The 19,022-nt window shown below is 46.6% G+C and overlaps 24 non-coding genes across 24 annotated transcripts; all 24 read right to left on the bottom strand.

Annotated features, from left to right (window-relative positions):
- Window positions 1-182: 182 nt before the first annotated feature.
- TRNAA-AGC (transfer RNA alanine (anticodon AGC)) lies at window positions 183-255 on the bottom strand. Its single transcript has one exon. It is a non-coding gene; the product is annotated as a tRNA-Ala (tRNA).
- A 739-nt stretch (window positions 256-994) lies between these two features.
- On the bottom strand, window positions 995-1,093 carry TRNAY-GUA (transfer RNA tyrosine (anticodon GUA)). Its single transcript has 2 exons — window positions 1,057-1,093; window positions 995-1,030 (listed from the first exon to the last, which is right to left on the bottom strand). It is a non-coding gene; the product is annotated as a tRNA-Tyr (tRNA).
- A 918-nt stretch (window positions 1,094-2,011) lies between these two features.
- TRNAY-GUA (transfer RNA tyrosine (anticodon GUA)) lies at window positions 2,012-2,110 on the bottom strand. The gene is made up of 2 exons: window positions 2,074-2,110; window positions 2,012-2,047 (listed from the first exon to the last, which is right to left on the bottom strand). It is a non-coding gene; the product is annotated as a tRNA-Tyr (tRNA).
- Window positions 2,111-4,249: 2,139 nt separating this feature from the next.
- TRNAA-AGC (transfer RNA alanine (anticodon AGC)) lies at window positions 4,250-4,322 on the bottom strand. The gene has a single exon. It is a non-coding gene; the product is annotated as a tRNA-Ala (tRNA).
- A 1,757-nt stretch (window positions 4,323-6,079) lies between these two features.
- On the bottom strand, window positions 6,080-6,178 carry TRNAY-GUA (transfer RNA tyrosine (anticodon GUA)). Its single transcript has 2 exons — window positions 6,142-6,178; window positions 6,080-6,115 (listed from the first exon to the last, which is right to left on the bottom strand). It is a non-coding gene; the product is annotated as a tRNA-Tyr (tRNA).
- A 106-nt stretch (window positions 6,179-6,284) lies between these two features.
- Window positions 6,285-6,357, bottom strand: TRNAA-AGC (transfer RNA alanine (anticodon AGC)). Its single transcript has one exon. It is a non-coding gene; the product is annotated as a tRNA-Ala (tRNA).
- Window positions 6,358-8,111: 1,754 nt separating this feature from the next.
- Window positions 8,112-8,210, bottom strand: TRNAY-GUA (transfer RNA tyrosine (anticodon GUA)). The gene is made up of 2 exons: window positions 8,174-8,210; window positions 8,112-8,147 (listed from the first exon to the last, which is right to left on the bottom strand). It is a non-coding gene; the product is annotated as a tRNA-Tyr (tRNA).
- A 106-nt stretch (window positions 8,211-8,316) lies between these two features.
- Window positions 8,317-8,389, bottom strand: TRNAA-AGC (transfer RNA alanine (anticodon AGC)). The gene has a single exon. It is a non-coding gene; the product is annotated as a tRNA-Ala (tRNA).
- A 739-nt stretch (window positions 8,390-9,128) lies between these two features.
- On the bottom strand, window positions 9,129-9,227 carry TRNAY-GUA (transfer RNA tyrosine (anticodon GUA)). The gene is made up of 2 exons: window positions 9,191-9,227; window positions 9,129-9,164 (listed from the first exon to the last, which is right to left on the bottom strand). It is a non-coding gene; the product is annotated as a tRNA-Tyr (tRNA).
- Window positions 9,228-9,333: 106 nt separating this feature from the next.
- On the bottom strand, window positions 9,334-9,406 carry TRNAA-AGC (transfer RNA alanine (anticodon AGC)). The gene has a single exon. It is a non-coding gene; the product is annotated as a tRNA-Ala (tRNA).
- A 739-nt stretch (window positions 9,407-10,145) lies between these two features.
- Window positions 10,146-10,244, bottom strand: TRNAY-GUA (transfer RNA tyrosine (anticodon GUA)). Its single transcript has 2 exons — window positions 10,208-10,244; window positions 10,146-10,181 (listed from the first exon to the last, which is right to left on the bottom strand). It is a non-coding gene; the product is annotated as a tRNA-Tyr (tRNA).
- Window positions 10,245-10,350: 106 nt separating this feature from the next.
- On the bottom strand, window positions 10,351-10,423 carry TRNAA-AGC (transfer RNA alanine (anticodon AGC)). The gene has a single exon. It is a non-coding gene; the product is annotated as a tRNA-Ala (tRNA).
- Window positions 10,424-12,177: 1,754 nt separating this feature from the next.
- Window positions 12,178-12,276, bottom strand: TRNAY-GUA (transfer RNA tyrosine (anticodon GUA)). The gene is made up of 2 exons: window positions 12,240-12,276; window positions 12,178-12,213 (listed from the first exon to the last, which is right to left on the bottom strand). It is a non-coding gene; the product is annotated as a tRNA-Tyr (tRNA).
- Window positions 12,277-12,382: 106 nt separating this feature from the next.
- Window positions 12,383-12,455, bottom strand: TRNAA-AGC (transfer RNA alanine (anticodon AGC)). Its single transcript has one exon. It is a non-coding gene; the product is annotated as a tRNA-Ala (tRNA).
- Window positions 12,456-13,194: 739 nt separating this feature from the next.
- Window positions 13,195-13,293, bottom strand: TRNAY-GUA (transfer RNA tyrosine (anticodon GUA)). The gene is made up of 2 exons: window positions 13,257-13,293; window positions 13,195-13,230 (listed from the first exon to the last, which is right to left on the bottom strand). It is a non-coding gene; the product is annotated as a tRNA-Tyr (tRNA).
- Window positions 13,294-13,399: 106 nt separating this feature from the next.
- TRNAA-AGC (transfer RNA alanine (anticodon AGC)) lies at window positions 13,400-13,472 on the bottom strand. Its single transcript has one exon. It is a non-coding gene; the product is annotated as a tRNA-Ala (tRNA).
- Window positions 13,473-15,226: 1,754 nt separating this feature from the next.
- On the bottom strand, window positions 15,227-15,325 carry TRNAY-GUA (transfer RNA tyrosine (anticodon GUA)). Its single transcript has 2 exons — window positions 15,289-15,325; window positions 15,227-15,262 (listed from the first exon to the last, which is right to left on the bottom strand). It is a non-coding gene; the product is annotated as a tRNA-Tyr (tRNA).
- A 106-nt stretch (window positions 15,326-15,431) lies between these two features.
- TRNAA-AGC (transfer RNA alanine (anticodon AGC)) lies at window positions 15,432-15,504 on the bottom strand. Its single transcript has one exon. It is a non-coding gene; the product is annotated as a tRNA-Ala (tRNA).
- A 739-nt stretch (window positions 15,505-16,243) lies between these two features.
- TRNAY-GUA (transfer RNA tyrosine (anticodon GUA)) lies at window positions 16,244-16,342 on the bottom strand. The gene is made up of 2 exons: window positions 16,306-16,342; window positions 16,244-16,279 (listed from the first exon to the last, which is right to left on the bottom strand). It is a non-coding gene; the product is annotated as a tRNA-Tyr (tRNA).
- A 106-nt stretch (window positions 16,343-16,448) lies between these two features.
- Window positions 16,449-16,521, bottom strand: TRNAA-AGC (transfer RNA alanine (anticodon AGC)). The gene has a single exon. It is a non-coding gene; the product is annotated as a tRNA-Ala (tRNA).
- A 739-nt stretch (window positions 16,522-17,260) lies between these two features.
- Window positions 17,261-17,359, bottom strand: TRNAY-GUA (transfer RNA tyrosine (anticodon GUA)). The gene is made up of 2 exons: window positions 17,323-17,359; window positions 17,261-17,296 (listed from the first exon to the last, which is right to left on the bottom strand). It is a non-coding gene; the product is annotated as a tRNA-Tyr (tRNA).
- Window positions 17,360-17,465: 106 nt separating this feature from the next.
- On the bottom strand, window positions 17,466-17,538 carry TRNAA-AGC (transfer RNA alanine (anticodon AGC)). The gene has a single exon. It is a non-coding gene; the product is annotated as a tRNA-Ala (tRNA).
- A 738-nt stretch (window positions 17,539-18,276) lies between these two features.
- Window positions 18,277-18,375, bottom strand: TRNAY-GUA (transfer RNA tyrosine (anticodon GUA)). The gene is made up of 2 exons: window positions 18,339-18,375; window positions 18,277-18,312 (listed from the first exon to the last, which is right to left on the bottom strand). It is a non-coding gene; the product is annotated as a tRNA-Tyr (tRNA).
- Window positions 18,376-18,481: 106 nt separating this feature from the next.
- Window positions 18,482-18,554, bottom strand: TRNAA-AGC (transfer RNA alanine (anticodon AGC)). The gene has a single exon. It is a non-coding gene; the product is annotated as a tRNA-Ala (tRNA).
- Window positions 18,555-19,022: the final 468 nt, after the last annotated feature.

Here is a 19,022-nt window from a genome sequence, read left to right as displayed (position 1 = left end):
GCGACCTAAGGATTACAGTTTTCTCAACATTTTGTCAATCTACAGTCCTCCGCTCTACCAGCTGAGCTATCGAAGGATACCTCAGCTAAGGTTTTGCCAGCCTTTGATCCTCATTCCTAGCGAGCGGAAGGTGCAGAAAATGAGTGTTTGTCTCTGGGGTTCAAGATGGAAAAGCATGTGTGTGGAGGATGCGGGCATCGATCCCGCTACCTCTCGCATGCTAAGCGAGCGCTCTACCATTTGAGCTAATCCCCCATCTATACACATCTGCGCAAGAGACGCGGGCGGATAAGCGGAACTGCGATGTCAGAGTTAACGATGGAACGCCACACAGTTTCATTGGAATGGAGGACTGTGTATTTTACAACATTTCTTTTGTCTTCACAGAGTGTTGAGCAAGGGGTCAACAAAAAGTAGGAATTTTAGAAAGGTGTGATACAACCGGTAAAAAGTAATCAGACTCCCAAAAGTGGAAGCAGACAAAACGGGTCGCTAGAGGTATTAAGTCAAATACAAAGCACTTTGTCTTCAAACAAAGTAGTGGGCTGCTGCCAATAAGGGTCGCTACTGACTTTAGTTCTTCTCCAATGACCTAGTAGATGGAATGGAAAGTGGGAGAAAGCACTCTTGCCCTTGTTGCTTTTTTTGTGTGCTCTGGACTGAGGTGCAGTGAGGCTAAAAAGGGGGAACTTGATGGCCACTGAGCTATGAAAGGATACCCCACAAGAGTCTTTTTTGGCCTTTGATCCTCAACCCTACCCAGCTGAACTCTGTAACTCTTTCTAGCAAGCTGCCCGACTCCCCTTTTTTAATTGAGTCAGGGTAACAGTAATAGGTAATTACCCTGGCAGGTAGAAGCCCAAAAATGGTTTGCCAGAGATGTGGGCCGTTTTCCACTAAAGCGGTGGAGTAAGGAAGACGCTGTTGTATCATGGGATGCAAACGGGAAAGGGTCAACAAGAAAGACGGTGTGTTATCAACGTGACGTAAAAGTTCCTTCGAGCCGGAATCGAACCAGCGACCTAAGGATTACAGTTTTCTCAACATTTTGTCAATCTACAATCCGCCGCTCTACCAGCTGAGCTATCGAAGGATGCCCCAGCTAAGGTTTTGCCAGCCTTTGATCCTCATTCCTAGCGAGCGGAAGGTGCAGAAAATGAGTGTTTGTCTCTGGGGTTCAAGATGGAAAAGCATGTGTGTGGAGGATGCGGGCATCGATCCCGCTACCTCTTGCATGCTAAGCGAGCGCTCTACCATTTGAGCTAATCCCCCATCTATACACATCAGCGCAAGAGACGCGGGCGGATGAGCGGAACTGCGATGTCAGAGTTAACGATGGAATGCCACACAGTTTCATTGGAATGGAGGACTGTGTATTTTACAACATTTCTTTTGTCTTCACAGAGTGTTGAGCAAGGGGTCAACAAAAAGTAGGAATTTTAGAAAGGTGTGATACAACCGGTAAAAAGTAATCAGACTCCCAAAAGTGGAAGCAGACAAAACGGGTCGCTAGAGGTATTAAGTCAAATACAAAGCACTTTGTCTTCAAACAAAGTAGTGGGCTGCTGCCAATAAGGGTCGCTACTGACTTTAGTTCTTCTCCAATGACCTAGTAGATGGAATGGAAAGTGGGAGAAAGCACTCTTGCCCTTGTTGCTTTTTTTTTGTGCTCTGGACTGAGGTGCAGTGAGGCTAAAAAGGGGGAACTTGATGGCCACTGAGCTATGAAAGGATACCCCACAAGAGTCTTTTTTGGCCTTTGATCCTCAACCCTACCCAGCTGAACTCTGTAACTCTTTCTAGCAAGCTGCCCGACTCCCCTTTTTTAATTGAGTCAGGGTAACAGTAATAGGTAATTACCCTGGCAGGTAGAAGCCCAAAAATGGTTTGCCAGAGATGTGGGCCGTTTTCCACTAAAGCGGTGGAGTAAGGAAGACGCTGTTGTATCATGGGATGCAAACGGGAAAGGGTCAACAAGAAAGACGGTGTGTTATCAACGTGACGTAAAAGTTCCTTCGAGCCGGAATCGAACCAGCGACCTAAGGATTACAGTTTTCTCAACATTTTGTCAATCTACAGTCCTCCGCTCTACCAGCTGAGCTATCGAAGGATACCCCAGCTAAGGTTTTGCCAGCCTTTGATCCTCATTCCTAGCGAGCGGAAGGTGCAGAAAATGAGTGTTTGTCTCTGGGGTTCAAGATGGAAAAGCATGTGTGTGGAGGATACGGGCATCGATCCCGCTACCTCTCGCATGCTAAGCGAGCGCTCTACCATTTAAGCTAATCCCCCATCTATACACATCTGCGCAAGAGACGCGGGCGGATGAGCGGAACTGCGATGTCAGAGTTAACGATGGAACGCCACACAGTTTCATTGGAATGGAGGACTGTGTATTTTACAACATTTCTTTTGTCTTCACAGAGTGTTGAGCAAGGGGTCAACAAAAAGTAGGAATTTTAGAAAGGTGTGATACAACCGGTAAACAGTAATCAGACTCCCAAAAGTGGAAGCAGACAAAACGGGTCGCTAGAGGTATTAAGTCAAATACAAAGCACTTTGTCTTCAAACAAAGTAGTGGGCTGCTGCCAATAAGGGTCGCTACTGACTTTAGTTCTTCTCCAATGACCTAGTAGATGGAATGGAAAGTGGGAGAAAGCACTCTTGCCCTTGTTGCTTTTTTTTTGTGCTCTGGACTGAGGTGCAGTGAGGCTAAAAAGGGGGAACTTGATGGCCACTGAGCTATGAAAGGATACCCCACAAGAGTCTTTTTTGGCCTTTGATCCTCAACCCTACCCAGCTGAACTCTGTAACTCTTTCTAGCAAGCTGCCCGACTCCCCTTTTTTAATTGAGTCAGGGTAACAGTAATAGGTAATTACCCTGGCAGGTAGAAGCCCAAAAATGGTTTGCCAGAGATGTGGGCCGTTTTCCACTAAAGCGGTGGAGTAAGGAAGACGCTGTTGTATCATGGGATGCAAACGGGAAAGGGTCAACAAGAAAGACGGTGTGTTATCAACGTGACGTAAAAGTTCCTTCGAGCCGGAATAGAACCAGCGACCTAAGGATTACAGTTTTCTCAACATTTTGTCAATCTACAGTCCTCCGCTCTACCAGCTGAGCTATCAAAGGATACCCCAGCTAAGGTTTTGCCAGCCTTTGATCCTCATTCCTAGCGAGCGGAAGGTGCAGAAAATGAGTGTTTGTCTCTGGGGTTCAAGATGGAAAAGCATGTGTGTGGAGGATGCAGGCATCGATCCCGCTACCTCTCGCAAGCTAAGCGAGCGCTCTACCATTTGAGCTAATCCCCCATCTATACACATCTGCGCAAGAGACGCGGGCGGATGAGCGGAACTGCAATGTCAGAGTTAACGATGGAACGCCACACAGTTTCATTGGAATGGAGGACTGTGTATTTTACAACATTTCTTTTGTCTTCACAGAGTGTTGAGCAAGGGGTCAACAAAAAGTAGGAATTTTAGAAAGGTGTGATACAACCGGTAAACAGTAATCAGACTCCCAAAAGTGGAAGCAGACAAAACGGGTCGCTAGAGGTATTAAGTCAAATACAAAGCACTTTGTCTTCAAACAAAGTAGTGGGCTGCTGCCAATAAGGGTCGCTACTGACTTTAGTTCTTCTCCAATGCCCTAGTAGATGAAATGGAAAGTGGGAGATAGCACTCTTGCCCTTGTTGCTTTTTTTTGTGCTCTGGACTGAGGTGCAGTGAGGCTAAAAAGGGGGAACTTGATGGCCACTGAGCTATGAAAGGATACCCCACAAGAGTCTTTTTTGGCCTTTGATCCTCAACCCTACCCAGCTGAACTCTGTAACTCTTTCTAGCAAGCTGCCCGACTCCCCTTTTTTAATTGAGTCAGGGTAACAGTAATAGGTAATTACCCTGGCAGGTAGAAGCCCAAAAATGGTTTGCCAGAGATGTGGGCCGTTTTCCACTAAAGCGGTGGAGTAAGGAAGACGCTGTTGTATCATGGGATGCAAACGGGAAAGGGTCAACAAGAAAGACGGTGTGTTATCAACGTGACGTAAAAGTTCCTTTGAGCCGGAATCGAACCAGCGACCTAAGGATTACAGTTTTCTCAACATTTTGTCAATCTACAGTCCTCCGCTCTACCAGCTGAGCTATCGAAGGATACCCCAGCTAAGGTTTTGCCAGCCTTTGATCCTCATTCCTAGCGAGCGGAAGGTGCAGAAAATGAGTGTTTGTCTCTGGGGTTCAAGATGGAAAAGCATGTGTGTGGAGGATGCGGGCATCGATCCCGCTACCTCTCGCATGCTAAGCGAGCGCTCTACCATTTGAGCTAATCCCCCATCTATACACATCTGCGCAAGAGACGCGGGCGGATAAGCGGAACTGCGATGTCAGAGTTAACGATGGAACGCCACACAGTTTCATTGGAATGGAGGACTGTGTATTTTACAACATTTCTTTTGTCTTCACAGAGTGTTGAGCAAGGGGTCAACAAAAAGTAGGAATTTTAGAAAGGTGTGATACAACCGGTAAAAAGTAATCAGACTCCCAAAAGTGGAAGCAGACAAAACGGGTCGCTAGAGGTATTAAGTCAAATACAAAGCACTTTGTCTTCAAACAAAGTAGTGGGCTGCTGCCAATAAGGGTCGCTACTGACTTTAGTTCTTCTCCAATGACCTAGTAGATGGAATGGAAAGTGGGAGAAAGCACTCTTGCCCTTGTTGCTTTTTTTGTGTGCTCTGGACTGAGGTGCAGTGAGGCTAAAAAGGGGGAACTTGATGGCCACTGAGCTATGAAAGGATACCCCACAAGAGTCTTTTTTGGCCTTTGATCCTCAACCCTACCCAGCTGAACTCTGTAACTCTTTCTAGCAAGCTGCCCGACTCCCCTTTTTTAATTGAGTCAGGGTAACAGTAATAGGTAATTACCCTGGCAGGTAGAAGCCCAAAAATGGTTTGCCAGAGATGTGGGCCGTTTTCCACTAAAGCGGTGGAGTAAGGAAGACGCTGTTGTATCATGGGATGCAAACGGGAAAGGGTCAACAAGAAAGACGGTGTGTTATCAACGTGACGTAAAAGTTCCTTCGAGCCGGAATCGAACCAGCGACCTAAGGATTACAGTTTTCTCAACATTTTGTCAATCTACAATCCGCCGCTCTACCAGCTGAGCTATCGAAGAATGCCCCAGCTAAGGTTTTGCCAGCCTTTGATCCTCATTCCTAGCGAGCGGAAGGTGCAGAAAATGAGTGTTTGTCTCTGGGGTTTCAAGATGGAAAAGCATGTGTGTGGAGGATGCGGGCATCGATCCCGCTACCTCTTGCATGCTAAGCGAGCGCTCTACCATTTGAGCTAATCCCCCATCTATACACATCAGCGCAAGAGACGCGGGCGGATGAGCGGAACTGCGATGTCAGAGTTAACGATGGAATGCCACACAGTTTCATTGGAATGGAGGACTGTGTATTTTACAACATTTCTTTTGTCTTCACAGAGTGTTGAGCAAGGGGTCAACAAAAAGTAGGAATTTTAGAAAGGTGTGATACAACCGGTAAAAAGTAATCAGACTCCCAAAAGTGGAAGCAGACAAAACGGGTCGCTAGAGGTATTAAGTCAAATACAAAGCACTTTGTCTTCAAACAAAGTAGTGGGCTGCTGCCAATAAGGGTCGCTACTGACTTTAGTTCTTCTCCAATGACCTAGTAGATGGAATGGAAAGTGGGAGAAAGCACTCTTGCCCTTGTTGCTTTTTTTTTGTGCTCTGGACTGAGGTGCAGTGAGGCTAAAAAGGGGGAACTTGATGGCCACTGAGCTATGAAAGGATACCCCACAAGAGTCTTTTTTGGCCTTTGATCCTCAACCCTACCCAGCTGAACTCTGTAACTCTTTCTAGCAAGCTGCCCGACTCCCCTTTTTTAATTGAGTCAGGGTAACAGTAATAGGTAATTACCCTGGCAGGTAGAAGCCCAAAAATGGTTTGCCAGAGATGTGGGCCGTTTTCCACTAAAGCGGTGGAGTAAGGAAGACGCTGTTGTATCATGGGATGCAAACGGGAAAGGGTCAACAAGAAAGACGGTGTGTTATCAACGTGACGTAAAAGTTCCTTCGAGCTGGAATCGAACCAGCGACCTAAGGATTACAGTTTTCTCAACATTTTGTCAATCTACAGTCCTCCGCTCTACCAGCTGAGCTATCGAAGGATACCCCAGCTAAGGTTTTGCCAGCCTTTGATCCTCATTCCTAGCGAGCGGAAGGTGCAGAAAATGAGTGTTTGTCTCTGGGGTTCAAGATGGAAAAGCATGTGTGTGGAGGATGCGGGCATCGATCCCGCTACCTCTCGCATGCTAAGCGAGCGCTCTACCATTTGAGCTAATCCCCCATCTATACACATCTGCGCAAGAGACGCGGGCGGATGAGCGGAACTGCGATGTCAGAGTTAACGATGGAACGCCACACAGTTTCATTGGAATGGAGGACTGTGTATTTTACAACATTTCTTTTGTCTTCACAGAGTGTTGAGCAAGGGGTCAACAAAAAGTAGGAATTTTAGAAAGGTGTGATACAACCGGTAAACAGTAATCAGACTCCCAAAAGTGGAAGCAGACAAAACGGGTCGCTAGAGGTATTAAGTCAAATACAAAGCACTTTGTCTTCAAACAAAGTAGTGGGCTGCTGCCAATAAGGGTCGCTACTGACTTTAGTTCTTCTCCAATGACCTAGTAGATGGAATGGAAAGTGGGAGAAAGCACTCTTGCCCTTGTTGCTTTTTTTTTGTGCTCTGGACTGAGGTGCAGTGAGGCTAAAAAGGGGGAACTTGATGGCCACTGAGCTATGAAAGGATACCCCACAAGAGTCTTTTTTGGCCTTTGATCCTCAACCCTACCCAGCTGAACTCTGTAACTCTTTCTAGCAAGCTGCCCGACTCCCCTTTTTTAATTGAGTCAGGGTAACAGTAATAGGTAATTACCCTGGCAGGTAGAAGCCCAAAAATGGTTTGCCAGAGATGTGGGCCGTTTTCCACTAAAGCGGTGGAGTAAGGAAGACGCTGTTGTATCATGGGATGCAAACGGGAAAGGGTCAACAAGAAAGACGGTGTGTTATCAACGTGACGTAAAAGTTCCTTCGAGCCGGAATAGAACCAGCGACCTAAGGATTACAGTTTTCTCAACATTTTGTCAATCTACAGTCCTCCGCTCTACCAGCTGAGCTATCAAAGGATACCCCAGCTAAGGTTTTGCCAGCCTTTGATCCTCATTCCTAGCGAGCGGAAGGTGCAGAAAATGAGTGTTTGTCTCTGGGGTTCAAGATGGAAAAGCATGTGTGTGGAGGATGCAGGCATCGATCCCGCTACCTCTCGCAAGCTAAGCGAGCGCTCTACCATTTGAGCTAATCCCCCATCTATACACATCTGCGCAAGAGACGCGGGCGGATGAGCGGAACTGCGATGTCAGAGTTAACGATGGAACGCCACACAGTTTCATTGGAATGGAGGACTGTGTATTTTACAACATTTCTTTTGTCTTCACAGAGTGTTGAGCAAGGGGTCAACAAAAAGTAGCAATTTTAGAAAGGTGTGATACAACCGGTAAAAAGTAATCAGACTCCCAAAAGTGGAAGCAGACAAAACGGGTCGCTAGAGGTATTAAGTCAAATACAAAGCACTTTGTCTTCAAACAAAGTAGTGGGCTGCTGCCAATAAGGGTCGCTACTGACTTTAGTTCTTCTCCAATGCCCTAGTAGATGAAATGGAAAGTGGGAGATAGCACTCTTGCCCTTGTTGCTTTTTTTTGTGCTCTGGACTGAGGTGCAGTGAGGCTAAAAAGGGGAACTTGATGGCCACTGAGCTATGAAAGGATACCCCACAAGAGTCTTTTTTGGCCTTTGATCCTCAACCCTACCCAGCTGAACTCTGTAACTCTTTCTAGCAAGCTGCCCTACTCCCCTTTTTCAATTGAGTCAGGGTAACAGTAATAGGTAATTACCCTGGCAGGTAGAAGCCCAAAAATGGTTTGCCAGAGATTTGGGCCGTTTTCCACTAAAGCGGTGGAGTAAGGAAGACGCTGTTGTATCATGGGATGCAAACGGGAAAGGGTCAACAAGAAAGACGGTGTGTTATCAACGTGACGTAAAAGTTCCTTCGAGCCGGAATCGAACCAGCGACCTAAGGATTACAGTTTTCTCAACATTTTGTCAATCTACAGTCCTCCGCTCTACCAGCTGAGCTATCGAAGGATACCCCAGCTAAGGTTTTGCCAGCCTTTGATCCTCATTCCTAGCGAGCGGAAGGTGCAGAAAATGAGTGTTTGTCTCTGGGGTTCAAGATGGAAAAGCATGCGTGTGGAGGATGCGGGCATCGATCCCACTACCTCTCGCATGCTAAGCGAGCGCTCTACCATTTGAGCTAATCCCCCATCTATACACATCTGCGCAAGAGACGCGGGCGGATGAGCGGAACTGCGATGTCAGAGTTAACGATGGAACGCCACACAGTTTCATTGGAATGGAGGACTGTGTATTTTACAACATTTCTTTTGTCTTCACAGAGTGTTGAGCAAGGGGTCAACAAAAAGTAGGAATTTTAGAAAGGTGTGATACAACCGGTAAAAAGTAATCAGACTCCCAAAAGTGGAAGCAGACAAAACGGGTCGCTAGAGGTATTAAGTCAAATACAAAGCACTTTGTCTTCAAACAAAGTAGTGGGCTGCTGCCAATAAGGGTCGCTACTGACTTTAGTTCTTCTCCAATGACCTAGTAGATGGAATGGAAAGTGGGAGAAAGCACTCTTGCCCTTGTTGCTTTTTTTTTGTGCTCTGGACTGAGGTGCAGTGAGGCTAAAAAGGGGGAACTTGATGGCCACTGAGCTATGAAAGGATACCCCACAAGAGTCTTTTTTGGCCTTTGATCCTCAACCCTACCCAGCTGAACTCTGTAACTCTTTCTAGCAAGCTGCCCGACTCCCCTTTTTTAATTGAGTCAGGGTAACAGTAATAGGTAATTACCCTGGCAGGTAGAAGCCCAAAAATGGTTTGCCAGAGATGTGGGCCGTTTTCCACTAAAGCGGTGGAGTAAGGAAGACGCTGTTGTATCATGGGATGCAAACGGGAAAGGGTCAACAAGAAAGACGGTGTGTTATCAACGTGACGTAAAAGTTCCTTCGAGCCGGAATCGAACCAGCGACCTAAGGATTACAGTTTTTTCAACATTTTGTCAATCTACAGTCCTCCGCTCTACCAGCTGAGCTATCGAAGGATACCCCAGCTAAGGTTTTGCCAGCCTTTGATCCTCATTCCTAGCGAGCGGAAGGTGCAGAAAATGAGTGTTTGTCTCTGGGGTTCAAGATGGAAAAGCATGTGTGTGGAGGATGCGGGCATCGATCCCGCTACCTCTCGCATGCTAAGCGAGCGCTCTACCATTTGAGCTAATCCCCCATCTATACACATCTGCGCAAGAGACGCGGGCGGATGAGCGGAACTGCGATGTCAGAGTTAACGATGGAACGCCACACAGTTTCATTGGAATGGAGGACTGTGTATTTTACAACATTTCTTTTGTCTTCACAGAGTGTTGAGCAAGGGGTCAACAAAAAGTAGGAATTTTAGAAAGGTGTGATACAACCGGTAAACAGTAATCAGACTCCCAAAAGTGGAAGCAGACAAAACGGGTCGCTAGAGGTATTAAGTCAAATACAAAGCACTTTGTCTTCAAACAAAGTAGTGGGCTGCTGCCAATAAGGGTCGCTACTGACTTTAGTTCTTCTCCAATGACCTAGTAGATGGAATGGAAAGTGGGAGAAAGCACTCTTGCCCTTGTTGCTTTTTTTTTGTGCTCTGGACTGAGGTGCAGTGAGGCTAAAAAGGGGGAACTTGATGGCCACTGAGCTATGAAAGGATACCCCACAAGAGTCTTTTTTGGCCTTTGATCCTCAACCCTACCCAGCTGAACTCTGTAACTCTTTCTAGCAAGCTGCCCGACTCCCCTTTTTTAATTGAGTCAGGGTAACAGTAATAGGTAATTACCCTGGCAGGTAGAAGCCCAAAAATGGTTTGCCAGAGATGTGGGCCGTTTTCCACTAAAGCGGTGGAGTAAGGAAGACGCTGTTGTATCATGGGATGCAAACGGGAAAGGGTCAACAAGAAAGACGGTGTGTTATCAACGTGACGTAAAAGTTCCTTCGAGCCGGAATCGAACCAGCGACCTAAGGATTACAGTTTTCTCAACATTTTGTCAATCTACAGTCCTCCGCTCTACCAGCTGAGCTATCGAAGGATACCCCAGCTAAGGTTTTGCCAGCCTTTGATCCTCATTCCTAGCGAGCGGAAGGTGCAGAAAATGAGTGTTTGTCTCTGGGGTTCAAGATGGAAAAGCATGTGTGTGGAGGATGCGGGCATCGATCCCGCTACCTCTCGCATGCTAAGCGAGCGCTCTACCATTTGAGCTAATCCCCCATCTATACACATCTGCGCAAGAGACGCGGGCGGATGAGCGGAACTGCGATGTCAGAGTTAACGATGGAACGCCACACAGTTTCATTGGAATGGAGGACTGTGTATTTTACAACATTTCTTTTGTCTTCACAGAGTGTTGAGCAAGGGGTCAACAAAAAGTAGGAATTTTAGAAAGGTGTGATACAACCGGTAAACAGTAATCAGACTCCCAAAAGTGGAAGCAGACAAAACGGGTCGCTAGAGGTATTAAGTCAAATACAAAGCACTTTGTCTTCAAACAAAGTAGTGGGCTGCTGCCAATAAGGGTCGCTACTGACTTTAGTTCTTCTCCAATGACCTAGTAGATGGAATGGAAAGTGGGAGAAAGCACTCTTGCCCTTGTTGCTTTTTTTTTGTGCTCTGGACTGAGGTGCAGTGAGGCTAAAAAGGGGGAACTTGATGGCCACTGAGCTATGAAAGGATACCCCACAAGAGTCTTTTTTGGCCTTTGATCCTCAACCCTACCCAGCTGAACTCTGTAACTCTTTCTAGCAAGCTGCCCGACTCCCCTTTTTTAATTGAGTCAGGGTAACAGTAATAGGTAATTACCCTGGCAGGTAGAAGCCCAAAAATGGTTTGCCAGAGATGTGGGCCGTTTTCCACTAAAGCGGTGGAGTAAGGAAGACGCTGTTGTATCATGGGATGCAAACGGGAAAGGGTCAACAAGAAAGACGGTGTGTTATCAACGTGACGTAAAAGTTCCTTCGAGCCGGAATAGAACCAGCGACCTAAGGATTACAGTTTTCTCAACATTTTGTCAATCTACAGTCCTCCGCTCTACCAGCTGAGCTATCAAAGGATAACCCAGCTAAGGTTTTGCCAGCCTTTGATCCTCATTCCTAGCGAGCGGAAGGTGCAGAAAATGAGTGTTTGTCTCTGGGGTTCAAGATGGAAAAGCATGTGTGTGGAGGATGCAGGCATCGATCCCGCTACCTCTCGCAAGCTAAGCGAGCGCTCTACCATTTGAGCTAATCCCCCATCTATACACATCTGCGCAAGAGACGCGGGCGGATGAGCGGAACTGCGATGTCAGAGTTAACGATGGAACGCCACACAGTTTCATTGGAATGGAGGACTGTGTATTTTACAACATTTCTTTTGTCTTCACAGAGTGTTGAGCAAGGGGTCAACAAAAAGTAGGAATTTTAGAAAGGTGTGATACAACCGGTAAAAAGTAATCAGACTCCCAAAAGTGGAAGCAGACAAAACGGGTCGCTAGAGGTATTAAGTCAAATACAAAGCACTTTGTCTTCAAACAAAGTAGTGGGCTGCTGCCAATAAGGGTCGCTACTGACTTTAGTTCTTCTCCAATGCCCTAGTAGATGAAATGGAAAGTGGGAGATAGCACTCTTGCCCTTGTTGCTTTTTTTTGTGCTCTGGACTGAGGTGCAGTGAGGCTAAAAAGGGGAACTTGATGGCCACTGAGCTATGAAAGGATACCCCACAAGAGTCTTTTTTGGCCTTTGATCCTCAACCCTACCCAGCTGAACTCTGTAACTCTTTCTAGCAAGCTGCCCGACTCCCCTTTTTCAATTGAGTCAGGGTAACAGTAATAGGTAATTACCCTGGCAGGTAGAAGCCCAAAAATGGTTTGCCAGAGATGTGGGCCGTTTTCCACTAAAGCGGTGGAGTAAGGAAGACGCTGTTGTATCATGGGATGCAAACGGGAAAGGGTCAACAAGAAAGACGGTGTGTTATCAACGTGACGTAAAAGTTCCTTCGAGCCGGAATCGAACCAGCGACCTAAGGATTACAGTTTTCTCAACATTTTGTCAATCTACAGTCCTCCGCTCTACCAGCTGAGCTATCGAAGGATACCCCAGCTAAGGTTTTGCCAGCCTTTGATCCTCATTCCTAGCGAGCGGAAGGTGCAGAAAATGAGTGTTTGTCTCTGGGGTTCAAGATGGAAAAGCATGCGTGTGGAGGATGCGGGCATCGATCCCGCTACCTCTCGCATGCTAAGCGAGCGCTCTACCATTTGAGCTAATCCCCCATCTATACACATCTGCGCAAGAGACGCGGGCGGATGAGCGGAACTGCGATGTCAGAGTTAACGATGGAACGCCACACAGTTTCATTGGAATGGAGGACTGTGTATTTTACAACATTTCTTTTGTCTTCACAGAGTGTTGAGCAAGGGGTCAACAAAAAGTAGGAATTTTAGAAAGGTGTGATACAACCGGTAAAAAGTAATCAGACTCCCAAAAGTGGAAGCAGACAAAACGGGTCGCTAGAGGTATTAAGTCAAATACAAAGCACTTTGTCTTCAAACAAAGTAGTGGGCTGCTGCCAATAAGGGTCGCTACTGACTTTAGTTCTTCTCCAATGACCTAGTAGATGGAATGGAAAGTGGGAGAAAGCACTCTTGCCCTTGTTGCTTTTTTTTTGTGCTCTGGACTGAGGTGCAGTGAGGCTAAAAAGGGGGAACTTGATGGCCACTGAGCTATGAAAGGATACCCCACAAGAGTCTTTTTTGGCCTTTGATCCTCAACCCTACCCAGCTGAACTCTGTAACTCTTTCTAGCAAGCTGCCCGACTCCCCTTTTTTAATTGAGTCAGGGTAACAGTAATAGGTAATTACCCTGGCAGGTAGAAGCCCAAAAATGGTTTGCCAGAGATGTGGGCCGTTTTCCACTAAAGCGGTGGAGTAAGGAAGACGCTGTTGTATCATGGGATGCAAACGGGAAAGGGTCAACAAGAAAGACGGTGTGTTATCAACGTGACGTAAAAGTTCCTTCGAGCCGGAATCGAACCAGCGACCTAAGGATTACAGTTTTCTCAACATTTTGTCAATCTACAGTCCTCCGCTCTACCAGCTGAGCTATCGAAGGATACCCCAGCTAAGGTTTTGCCAGCCTTTGATCCTCATTCCTAGCGAGCGGAAGGTGCAGAAAATGAGTGTTTGTCTCTGGGGTTCAAGATGGAAAAGCATGTGTGTGGAGGATGCGGGCATCGATCCCGCTACCTCTCGCATGCTAAGCGAGCGCTCTACCATTTGAGCTAATCCCCCATCTATACACATCTGCGCAAGAGACGCGGGCGGATGAGCGGAACTGCGATGTCAGAGTTAACGATGGAACGCCACACAGTTTCATTGGAATGGAGGACTGTGTATTTTACAACATTTCTTTTGTCTTCACAGAGTGTTGAGCAAGGGGTCAACAAAAAGTAGGAATTTTAGAAAGGTGTGATACAACCGGTAAACAGTAATCAGACTCCCAAAAGTGGAAGCAGACAAAACGGGTCGCTAGAGGTATTAAGTCAAATACAAAGCACTTTGTCTTCAAACAAAGTAGTGGGCTGCTGCCAATAAGGGTCGCTACTGACTTTAGTTCTTCTCCAATGACCTAGTAGATGGAATGGAAAGTGGGAGAAAGCACTCTTGCCCTTGTTGCTTTTTTTTTGTGCTCTGGACTGAGGTGCAGTGAGGCTAAAAAGGGGGAACTTGATGGCCACTGAGCTATGAAAGGATACCCCACAAGAGTCTTTTTTGGCCTTTGATCCTCAACCCTACCCAGCTGAACTCTGTAACTCTTTCTAGCAAGCTGCCCGACTCCCCTTTTTTAATTGAGTCAGGGTAACAGTAATAGGTAATTACCCTGGCAGGTAGAAGCCCAAAAATGGTTTGCCAGAGATGTGGGCCGTTTTCCACTAAAGCGGTGGAGTAAGGAAGACGCTGTTGTATCATGGGATGCAAACGGGAAAGGGTCAACAAGAAAGACGGTGTGTTATCAACGTGACGTAAAAGTTCCTTCGAGCCGGAATAGAACCAGCGACCTAAGGATTACAGTTTTCTCAACATTTTGTCAATCTACAGTCCTCCGCTCTACCAGCTGAGCTATCAAAGGATACCCCAGCTAAGGTTTTGCCAGCCTTTGATCCTCATTCCTAGCGAGCGGAAGGTGCAGAAAATGAGTGTTTGTCTCTGGGGTTCAAGATGGAAAAGCATGTGTGTGGAGGATGCAGGCATCGATCCCGCTACCTCTCGCAAGCTAAGCGAGCGCTCTACCATTTGAGCTAATCCCCCATCTATACACATCTGCGCAAGAGACGCGGGCGGATGAGCGGAACTGCGATGTCAGAGTTAACGATGGAACGCCACACAGTTTCATTGGAATGGAGGACTGTGTATTTTACAACATTTCTTTTGTCTTCACAGAGTGTTGAGCAAGGGGTCAACAAAAAGTAGGAATTTTAGAAAGGTGTGATACAACCGGTAAAAAGTAATCAGACTCCCAAAAGTGGAAGCAGACAAAACGGGTCGCTAGAGGTATTAAGTCAAATACAAAGCACTTTGTCTTCAAACAAAGTAGTGGGCTGCTGCCAATAAGGGTCGCTACTGACTTTAGTTCTTCTCCAATGCCCTAGTAGATGAAATGGAAAGTGGGAGATAGCACTCTTGCCCTTGTTGCTTTTTTTTGTGCTCTGGACTGAGGTGCAGTGAGGCTAAAAAGGGGAACTTGATGGCCACTGAGCTATGAAAGGATACCCCACAAGAGTCTTTTTTGGCCTTTGATCCTCAACCCTACCCAGCTGAACTCTGTAACTCTTTCTAGCAAGCTGCCCGACTCCCCTTTTTCAATTGAGTCAGGGTAACAGTAATAGGTAATTACCCTGGCAGGTAGAAGCCCAAAAATGGTTTGCCAGAGATGTGGGCCGTTTTCCACTAAAGCGGTGGAGTAAGGAAGACGCTGTTGTATCATGGGATGCAAACGGGAAAGGGTCAACAAGAAAGACGGTGTGTTATCAACGTGACGTAAAAGTTCCTTCGAGCCGGAATCGAACCAGCGACCTAAGGATTACAGTTTTCTCAACATTTTGTCAATCTACAGTCCTCCGCTCTACCAGCTGAGCTATCGAAGGATACCCCAGCTAAGGTTTTGCCAGCCTTTGATCCTCATTCCTAGCGAGCGGAAGGTGCAGAAAATGAGTGTTTGTCTCTGGGGTTCAAGATGGAAAAGCATGCGTGCGGAGGATGCGGGCATCGATCCCGCTACCTCTCGCATGCTAAGCGAGCGCTCTACCATTTGAGCTAATCCCCCATCTATACACATCTGCGCAAGAGACGCGGGCGGATGAGCGGAACTGCGATGTCAGAGTTAACGATGGAACGCCACACAGTTTCATTGGAATGGAGGACTGTGTATTTTACAACATTTCTTTTGTCTTCACAGAGTGTTGAGCAAGGGGTCAACAAAAAGTAGGAATTTTAGAAAGGTGTGATACAACCGGTAAAAAGTAATCAGACTCCCAAAAGTGGAAGCAGACAAAACGGGTCGCTAGAGGTATTAAGTCAAATACAAAGCACTTTGTCTTCAAACAAAGTAGTGGGCTGCTGCCAATAAGGGTCGCTACTGACTTTAGTTCTTCTCCAATGACCTAGTAGATGGAATGGAAAGTGGGAGAAAGCACTCTTGCCCTTGTTGCTTTTTTTTTGTGCTCTGGACTGAGGTGCAGTGAGGCTAAAAAGGGGGAACTTGATGGCCACTGAGCTATGAAAGGATACCCCACAAGAGTCTTTTTTGGCCTTTGATCCTCAACCCTACCCAGCTGAACTCTGTAACTCTTTCTAGCAAGCTGCCCGACTCCCCTTTTTTAATTGAGTCAGGGTAACAGTAATAGGTAATTACCCTGGCAGGTAGAAGCCCAAAAATGGTTTGCCAGAGATGTGGGCCGTTTTCCACTAAAGCGGTGGAGTAAGGAAGACGCTGTTGTATCATGGGATGCAAACGGGAAAGGGTCAACAAGAAAGACGGTGTGTTATCAACGTGACGTAAAAGTTCCTTCGAGCCGGAATCGAACCAGCGACCTAAGGATTACAGTTTTCTCAACATTTTGTCAATCTACAGTCCTCCGCTCTACCAGCTGAGCTATCGAAGGATACCCCAGCTAAGGTTTTGCCAGCCTTTGATCCTCATTCCTAGCGAGCGGAAGGTGCAGAAAATGAGTGTTTGTCTCTGGGGTTCAAGATGGAAAAGCATGTGTGTGGAGGATGCGGGCATCGATCCCGCTACCTCTCGCATGCTAAGCGAGCGCTCTACCATTTGAGCTAATCCCCCATCTATACACATCTGCGCAAGAGACGCGGGCGGATGAGCGGAACTGCGATGTCAGAGTTAACGATGGAACGCCACACAGTTTCATTGGAATGGAGGACTGTGTATTTTACAACATTTCTTTTGTCTTCACAGAGTGTTGAGCAAGGGGTCAACAAAAAGTAGGAATTTTAGAAAGGTGTGATACAACCGGTAAAAAGTAATCAGACTCCCAAAAGTGGAAGCAGACAAAACGGGTCGCTAGAGGTATTAAGTCAAATACAAAGCACTTTGTCTTCAAACAAAGTAGTGGGCTGCTGCCAATAAGGGTCGCTACTGACTTTAGTTCTTCTCCAATGACCTAGTAGATGGAATGGAAAGTGGGAGATAGCACTCTTGCCCTTGTTGCTTTTTTTTTGTGCTCTGGACTGAGGTGCAGTGAGGCTAAAAAGGGGGAACTTGATGGCCACTGAGCTATGAAAGGATACCCCACAAGAGTCTTTTTTGGCCTTTGATCCTCAACCCTACCCAGCTGAACTCTGTAACTCTTTCTAGCAAGCTGCCCGACTCCCCTTTTTTAATTGAGTCAGGGTAACAGTAATAGGTAATTACCCTGGCAGGTAGAAGCCCAAAAATGGTTTGCCAGAGATGTGGGCCGTTTTCCACTAAAGCGGTGGAGTAAGGAAGACGCTGTTGTATCATGGGATGCAAACGGGAAAGGGTCAACAAGAAAGACGGTGTGTTATCAACGTGACGTAAAAGTTCCTTCGAGCCGGAATCGAACCAGCGACCTAAGGATTACAGTTTTCTCAACATTTTGTCAATCTACAGTCCTCCGCTCTACCAGCTGAGCTATCGAAGGATACCCCAGCTAAGGTTTTGCCAGCCTTTGATCCTCATTCCTAGCGAGCGGAAGGTGCAGAAAATGAGTGTTTGTCTCTGGGGTTCAAGATGGAAAAGCATGTGTGTGGAGGATGCGGGCATCGATCCCGCTACCTCTCGCATGCTAAGCGAGCGCTCTACCATTTGAGCTAATCCCCCATCTATACACATCTGCGCAAGAGACGCGGGCGGATGAGCGGAACTGCGATGTCAGAGTTAACGATGGAACGCCACACAGTTTCATTGGAATGGAGGACTGTGTATTTTACAACATTTCTTTTGTCTTCACAGAGTGTTGAGCAAGGGGTCAACAAAAAGTAGGAATTTTAGAAAGGTGTGATACAACCGGTAAAAAGTAATCAGACTCCCAAAAGTGGAAGCAGACAAAACTGGTCGCTAGAGGTATTAAGTCAAATACAAAGCACTTTGTCTTCAAACAAAGTAGTGGGCTGCTGCCAATAAGGGTCGCTACTGACTTTAGTTCTTCTCCAATGCCCTAGTAGATGAAATGGAAAGTGGGAGATAGCACTCTTGCCCTTGTTGCTTTTTTTTGTGCTCTGGACTGAGGTGCAGTGAGGCTAAAAAGGGGGAACTTGATGGCCACTGAGCTATGAAAGGATACCCCACAAGAGTCTTTTTTGGCCTTTGATCCTCAACCCTACCCAGCTGAACTCTGTAACTCTTTCTAGCAAGCTGCCCGACTCCCCTTTTTTAATTGAGTCAGGGTAACAGTAATAGGTAATTACCCTGGCAGGTAGAAGCCCAAAAATGGTTTGCCAGAGATGTGGGCCGTTTTCCACTAAAGCGGTGGAGTAAGGAAGACGCTGTTGTATCATGGGATGCAAACGGGAAAGGGTCAACAAGAAAGACGGTGTGTTATCAACGTGACGTAAAAGTTCCTTCGAGCCGGAATCGAACCAGCGACCTAAGGATTACAGTTTTCTCAACATTTTGTCAATCTACAGTCCTCCGCTCTACCAGCTGAGCTATCGAAGGATACCACAGCTAAGGTTTTGCCAGCCTTTGATCCTCATTCCTAGCGAGCGGAAGGTGCAGAAAATGAGTGTTTGTCTCTGGGGTTCAAGATGGAAAAGCATGTGTGTGGAGGATGCGGGCATCGATCCCGCTACCTCTCGCATGCTAAGCGAGCGCTCTACCATTTGAGCTAATCCCCCATCTATACACATCTGCGCAAGAGACGCGGGCGGATGAGCGGAACTGCGATGTCAGAGTTAACGATGGAACGCCACACAGTTTCATTGGAATGGAGGACTGTGTATTTTACAACATTTCTTTTGTCTTCACAGAGTGTTGAGCAAGGGGTCAACAAAAAGTAGGAATTTTAGAAAGGTGTGATACAACCGGTAAAAAGTAATCAGACTCCCAAAAGTGGAAGCAGACAAAACGGGTCGCTAGAGGTATTAAGTCAAATACAAAGCACTTTGTCTTCAAACAAAGTAGTGGGCTGCTGCCAATAAGGGTCGCTACTGACTTTAGTTCTTCTCCAATGACCTAGTAGATGGAATGGAAAGTGGGAGAAAGCACTCTTGCCCTTGTTGCTTTTTTTGTGTGCTCTGGACTGAGGTGCAGTGAGGCTAAAAAGGGGGAACTTGATGGCCACTGAGCTATGAAAGGATACCCCA

Source organism: Hyperolius riggenbachi, chromosome 4 (genome assembly GCF_040937935.1).
Source record: "Hyperolius riggenbachi isolate aHypRig1 chromosome 4, aHypRig1.pri, whole genome shotgun sequence".
Taxonomy (NCBI): domain Eukaryota; kingdom Metazoa; phylum Chordata; class Amphibia; order Anura; family Hyperoliidae; genus Hyperolius; species Hyperolius riggenbachi.
The sequence above is the reverse complement of the archived record's forward strand: the minus strand, read 5'-3'. Positions and strand labels throughout refer to the sequence as shown.